Genomic DNA, 7,476 nt, shown 5'->3' on the forward strand with positions numbered 1-7,476 from the left:
GCTACATGCGCGACATGTTTCAGAAGTACGTGACTGCGTAATTTTTGCGGCATGCAGGATTGCACTGTCCTAATATAAATGTAGGTTACGATTTACGTCACTTTCGAAAGTACTGACTTTTATTGGCCGCGCTTAACGGAGCTTGTTTCAAGGTATACATTATACGTTTACGTTCGAGCGCCTGTACTACGATTCTGGGCCCGAATTCACAAAGCTTTCTCTTGCCTACGCAATTTCTTAGCCAAGAATTCTCGTATCTCGAGGGATTACGATAGCAATGGCACGAATTTAACTTACCAGCCACTTTTGAGGGCAAGGAGGCAACGCGAAAGCCGATCAAACGACAAGGAAAGAAAGAAGTGCGCGCAGGTGATAGCAAGGCTGCACGCGAAGCGTCTAGCATCGAGGGTATACGATGATACCCAATGTATTTTCGCTGCATCTCAGCTTCCAGTTCCGGGCGTCTGCTACAGCTCTTACGCGTTGCCGCAGACGTCCTGGGGTCTTGCGCGAAGCCCAGTGCTCGTGTTTCATCGATGACCATAGCTAACAAAAATCTAGTTGCTCGATTGCGTTAATAATCCGTGTGCTATCTCGTCAAGTGCAGGCGAACAACGCTCCAGACGCACTGCATCTTTAAACCGCGAGTAAATTGAAACATTGAAGGTTTGAAGATGTGACCGAAACGTCTCCCCCTGTTTACCACAACCAGTTTAGTTACATTTTCATGAAGCTGCGCTGCCACTAAACTAACTAGGCATGTTCGAGCACGGTATGGTGGTTGCCATTAGGGCGTTTTGTAGCTAGACGTAAAATGCTGCATTTCTTACGAAGATCTCAGTACAAGACATAGGAGCGGCTTTTGAGCCTACGGAGAACTGTGCAGAAATACAAAGCAGCAGTAAGAAAGGTATCATAGCGTAATGCCGCAGGTCCGATTCACCGCAGCATTTTGACAGGGCTGGAATGAGAGAGCAGTCGTATACGCTTAGATATGTGCACGCGTAAAACAAGGAAGATTCGTCGGGAGGTTTCTACGTGCTAATGCTTTTCAGAAAACACGGCGCAGTCCCTTCGTCCTTGCGGAGTTTGTGTGAGCAAACATAAAAGAAGCGGTGTTGTCTCGGCCTGAAGTGACATGACTACATATGCGCCTGGATTCACAGGGCGCGCGTGCTGCGCGTTCGCACGATTAATAATAAGAAAAAGAAAGAGACGGCGTTCGCGTTACTTACTAACGTCTATGGGAGCGAAAGCCATACAAAAGCGAGGGAACGTGTGATTGTGCTTATATATGAGAATCGAAGCAAATTAAGTGAGTAGCGATTTGTTTAGTGAAAGTTTATTTAAACGACAATAATCGAAACACATTGAATATTCAATTAGTGAAAGTGACATTAGTGACAGTCAATTAGCGATAGTTGATCAGTGATGTCGCACTCGATACAAAGTGCACGGTAATATAGCCCCATTTGATGGCTTTAACCTTCGAGTCACCTTAGGCGAATGCATTAGGATCCCGAGTTTTTTCTTCTTTTTTTGATCGACTTTCACCGGACGTCTTGAATTAAGTGTCTTTCGAGGGAAAGGTAATATATATACAATGAAGTAAGTGTTACAGCGGCCAGCTCTCTTCTGAAACACTGCAGCGGTGGTCGAGTCGTTACAGCGTCAGACTACAATGCGGGAGGTACTGGGTTCGATTCGCAGTGTCGCCAAGCACCCACGTTTTTTTTTAAATGGAAAAATGGATAGCACGGCCTGAGGTTATGTGTTGCGAGCACTCTTTTCTTGAGAAGGTGGCCTTTCCGCTCTCTTCTTTCACGCCCCTTTATACCCAAATGCGCTTCGCCGTGCTCCCTCACGGATCATAGAAATAAGAGTATCTTTTTTTTGCTCCAACCACTACTATCGCAAGGGTGCCCAGTCCCGAAACCCAATTATCATACCTGGGCATTACTTTTCACGACTCTGGCTATTCGACTGCCGGTCAGACATCGCGGTGTTTTCAATAACATCAGGAGACACGCGGCGGCCAAAATGCTTGCGGCCAAGATGACTGCCATTGTCGGGACACGTTTCCGTGCTAGTTGGGTGGGATTCATTACAAGCAGCTGCGCAAAACGACAGGGACAGAGAGAAAACACACAAACACAGTGATGTGTTTGTGTCTTCTCTCTCGGTCTCTGTCGTGTTGCGCAGCTCCGTGTAATGCCTCTGTCAATGGCTATAAAGGACTCCAGCAGGCTATCGAGTTCTGAGGAGAGGGCAAAACAGTACGCCTGGGAAAACATTACGGCAAATTCATTTGCCTCATAAAGGGCTACTCTTCCCTTGGCAAGAACATGAAAACTTTAAACGCGAGTTTATTCTTTATCAACAGCCGTTACAGTATAGATGGCATGTTAACAGACAAAAATCCGCATATTCAGCTTGACTAGTTTTGTGCCCTTAATAGTAATTGGCAACACGTATGACAATACGTAGAAATACCACGCACATATGTAAAAGTATGTACAGCCACGGGCGAAAGCTTGGTTCTCCTGGTTGAAGTCGCCTAGTCTGTTGTACATATTAGACAAACGCAATGTGTAGAAGCAATGTTACACAGAGGAGCTGTCCTATAAACTTATTTTTGCTGGTTGGTTGCATAGTTCCCAACTTCTTGCTGAAAACTGTACGTTGTTAAGTGAAACATCTTGTTTGAATGCACATATTTTTTGTAAGGTTACATTAATTTTTGCGCAGTAGAAAACATATTTGAGAAATGAAAATGAGTTAGAAAAAGAACTAGAAATCAAATAGCAAAATTTTTATGAAAGTTACACTAAACAAAAAAACGTAAGTTTTTGTTTAAAAGATACATGCATACATACATACATACATACATACATACATACATACATACATACATACATACATACATACATACATACATACATACATACATACATACATTGAGTAGTAGTTAATAGGATGAACTGCTATAAAACAACAATGCTGATACACGCAGTCTTGAGCACATGAGGTTTCAAGGCAGTAACTTACGAGAGAAATCTCTCACCACTCTTATGTGCCAATTCGGCATTTCTCGAACCCTCTTGGAACAATTTCATGTATAGTTTCTGCTTCTGCCCACTCACAAGCAGTTTTTATACATTTTCGTGGGCGGCAGCCTACGACGATATATAAGAAAAGAGCCCCCGACAATGTGATGTCAAGGAAAAACGCAATGCATCACATTCTGGTACATGTCTGCAAGATCACACATAGTTTATTTACATAGTCCGGCATATTGACAACACTATACCAAGCCATGTCAGGTGACGTGGGCTGGAAGATTGGCACAGCTCGGACAAATTCTGGACAATACATAAATAAAACAATTCACTGTTACTAAGCTCCTCGGTACAAATAATGCTGTTGTTAACATGTAAATACCCTATTGCTTCTTGTGAAAACACTCCTCAAAAATGTTTCAAAGTGTGCACATGTGCCGACTTCCTTCAAATGAGAGACTGCTGTATATCAGTCTCTCATTTCGCTTGAAAAAAATTTCAGTGCACTGCTGGGCAAGGAATGTGATGCAAAGATTCAGTACCTTGCATGTATATCTTGCTGCTGGCCTCAGCTGCAATGTTGATCAGCACAAATGGGCAGAATAACATTTTATAATGTGCCACGACAAAGTAATTATGTTTCAGGTGCATGAAACATGGACAACAATAAAGAAATTTAAGAACATTTACCTGGCACAGTTTACAGAATCTTAAATATACTTTCATGGAGCTATCACAGCTTGTCTGAATATAGTAGTAATGGTTATCAGCCTTCAAATTTGTTCGAAGTCGCCACTTTCAAGTTTAGAGCACACCAGCAGCCCTCTTCAGGCTAAACCATTGCACAGGCGCATCAAAAGGCATAAGTAAATGCATGCATAGTCACCATACAAAAAGCAATAAATACTTTCGGCAGTAATATGAGCAAACCTGCATGGATGGAGAAACTATTTGCAGAGTATACAAGTACATTATAGAGAAACATATGGCAGCAAACACTATATGAAAAAAATTAAAACTTACACAGTACATGCAGAAAGGTTGACCGTTGAAGAGGACAAGCATGCGATATGATAACATTACACAGGTGCTAAAGCCTGTTGGACATACTAGGAATAGTGACGCTCCTTTTGCATCTAAATATTCCGCAGAAAATGACTTTCCAGAGCTTATATATACATAAAATCATTTGTGCTATAATAATGCATGTATCCTGAACGCCTATATAGACCAAAAGCAGAACTACGCGCTTCAATGGTTTCATTCGTGCACTACCAAACATGAAAGCACGGTTTTGGTTGCCGACCATGGCTGCTGTTTCTAATGGCAGTGAAATGCAGAGACACACATGCACTTTGAGTTACGTGCATGTTAAAAATTCAAGGTAGCCGAAATTAATTTGCACATTACCACTACAGTGTGATTTACATCAACGTCAATGTTTGGTATATTAAATGCAGAATTTAATTAATTTTGAATCCTCAGGTGCAATGAATTGCTGAATGATGCACTGCTCAACGATTAAACTGCAGCTGTGCAGATTCTCACCATACAATTCAAGCTGTTCCAACTATCACAATGCATTCTTTCTGTTGACGTGCACTTTGAACAGAAGGACACAGTCACTGGTAGTCGCTCTCTACTTGTTGGCCTTGTGTGTTTTGTCCGAGATACACTGTACAATTACATGACAGTGGGGCACCTGATCCCATGGCACTGCTGGAACATAGAAAAATACAGATGATTGTTACAACCATGCTATGTGTAAAAATCGACAGCTGATATGTGCGAAAAAGTCTAGCTGTCGTATTTTCAGAATCCAATGAGAAGTATGAAATATAATAAAAAACAAGGAAAAAAGGTCTGAACATAGAGCCACCAACAATGAAGACCTTGAAAAATTATTTTATGATATAAATGTATACCTACGATGTTCATTTTGAAGCCAACAAACTTCTGCCTAATAGTGAGACATCAGCCAATAAATTATCTTCTATTTCGACTTTACACTAGGTGCGAGAAGCCGACCAAAAATGAGTTTACTATGCTACACTCTAAGAAAAAATCAAGTATTTGTGGAGTATTGCTACCCCACAACTATAACGTCATCCACCTCACGTACTTTCCACGCGTTATCACCACGGTCCCGGGACTTCCGGGTCACGAATGACGCGCGTGTTATCAAAGTGACATAGCATTCTTGACAGAAAAGTGCCAAGAGCGAAGTTTTGATAAAAGGAAATGCGAGCAAGCAAAATTTTGATTATTGCTGTGTAGCAGAAATACTCCCAAATAGACGATTTGTTCCTAGAGTGTACTCATGTATTTCTATGTTACAAGACAACAGTTATTGTTCATCACTTTAAAGTTATCTAACATAGCCACCTCATCATACAGTGTGAAGGAGCAATTTAGAAGACTTGAAAACACAAAGCATTATTGGATTATGTGTGTTTTTGTTGCTCGAAACGGTTTTTCCTAACAAAATTACACTTTGCAAAAAATGCACTTGATTAGGAGAAATGATTCCGAGCAACAAACACACTCATAATCCATAAATGCATGTTAATGGGCTCTTATGGCTTCCACAAACAATCACCATCATTATTATTCATGTCACTGCCATGCCGGACGGATACGCTGTGTCCTGCTCAGAACACCAAAGGTGCACTGTATGACCTCTCTTGCATGGGTGGGGGCTGCACTGCACTGCTGCTCAGCTGGGCCAGCCACGGACAGGAGGGTGAGCACCCATGGCTCTCAGGCATAGCGAGAGTCACCTTCAGAGATCAACAAGCGTGTACTCAGGACACATACGATTTGTAGAAATAACCGTGCCACTATGCAATTGTGCTGAGAACATGTACGGCGGAAATACAACGTGCCACAACATTGAAAAAAGATAAGCTACGGCAGGTAAAATGCGCATTTACTGCTCCTGTGTGGCCTGAGGCTTGAACTAGAGTTCTTTCTCCCTGCATGTTGCGAACAGCCAGGCGATTTTCTCCCGCTTGCTATTTCCATGCAGAGCACTTGATACACTGTGTGAGTGACAGGCACAAGAGCTCAATAAGCAATAAAAGTACTTGTGCTATTTCAAAAGCACAACTTTCCAGTCTCACATCTATGGAGTAAAATTCATAAGCTGTAGACTTTACACTTTCGACATTGTCAATTCTATTATAATTTGCTTCTCTTTACGCGTCCAATTAGCATCGCTGTGTGAAAATAATACAAGCATCCACTGTTAGTAACAATATTTTGGTTATGAAGGTGTGTACATTAACCGGTGTTTGCTGTGGTTAAACACCTAAAACACCTAAAAAAACTAACCTAGCAACCAGCCATTATGCAGTTTTCTACCCTTGAAGCTCCCAGGCAGAGCACAGTCCACCCAGATGAGGCTGTCATGCGTGCTTCCAGGCCCCTTTGAGGTCGGCTGGATGATGACACCCCCACCGTTGCAAAAGACTTGTAGATTTAGGGAGCACAAGTCCTTCCTATTTCTGTACAGGTGCTCCAAGTCATAAGGTGGCTTGATTTGCCAGTGCTTGCAATCGATGTAACCCACGACCTTACGAAAATCTGCAATCTGTGAAGAGGCCAAAAAGGATATATTAAAAAACATCATTGAAAGCGCTCTTAATACATATTTGGCAGAAACACAAAAATTATCGCGTAGTCATAGCTATCAAATATGCTTTATTCAATTTGAAACAAACTGAAGCCCCATGTAAGCTTTACATACTGTAATGTATATGCCCTGGTAAAGTATAGTGCTGCCACAGCGGTAATCTTCTATACAAGTAATTTTGCAATATAAAGGGAATTCCTGAAAAAGTGCTAAATGGCTCCTGGAAGATAAATTCGCATCAAATATTTTTCTCTCAACTGTCAAGCGTGGTAAACAGACAGGCTCCTCTTAATAATCAGATAAAAGCCTGCTTAAGCAAAATCATAAAAACTGCTGGTGTACTTGCTCATATTGCAATATATGTATATTGGCCATATATACGTATACACAAAGCGGTAGTAGTACTTTTCGTACTGGAACTTAACATGGGGTGACAGTACATCAGCTGGGATGAAAAACTTACAAACGTACGTTATAGCACTACACGAATAGCAACGAAATTAGTTGCGCAAGTTCAACTCACCGTTGGCACAACGATATTAGCAGCCGTCAGCGTCATCGGGAATGGAATGTGCTCTGCAGCCACAGGCAAAAGACGTCCGTGGACTGGAAGCTGCCGTTGACGTAGAAATGCAACGCTAGCAAGACGTGTACGTCCACTGGTGAAGCGTGAGAAATCGCCGTGGGCCGCTGTAGTCAAGGCTCCAGTGTCGTGCAAAACGACACGACAGATGGGCTCGAAAACCTGTAGTTAGCAGGTGCTGGTCTACGACTTCATCCAAG

The 7,476-nt window shown here is 42.1% G+C and overlaps 1 long non-coding RNA gene across 1 annotated transcript; it reads right to left on the reverse strand.

Annotated features, from left to right (window-relative positions):
- Positions 1–4,353: 4,353 nt before the first annotated feature.
- LOC125756649 (uncharacterized) lies at positions 4,354–6,602 on the reverse strand. Its single transcript, XR_007414659.1, has 3 exons — positions 6,393–6,602; positions 5,659–5,839; positions 4,354–4,778 (listed from the first exon to the last, which is right to left on the reverse strand). It is a non-coding gene; the product is annotated as an uncharacterized LOC125756649 (long non-coding RNA).
- Between the last annotated feature and the right edge of the window lie 874 nt (positions 6,603–7,476).

Source organism: Rhipicephalus sanguineus, unplaced genomic scaffold, assembly GCF_013339695.2.
Source record: "Rhipicephalus sanguineus isolate Rsan-2018 unplaced genomic scaffold, BIME_Rsan_1.4 Seq3811, whole genome shotgun sequence".
Taxonomy (NCBI): Eukaryota; Metazoa; Arthropoda; class Arachnida; order Ixodida; family Ixodidae; genus Rhipicephalus; species Rhipicephalus sanguineus.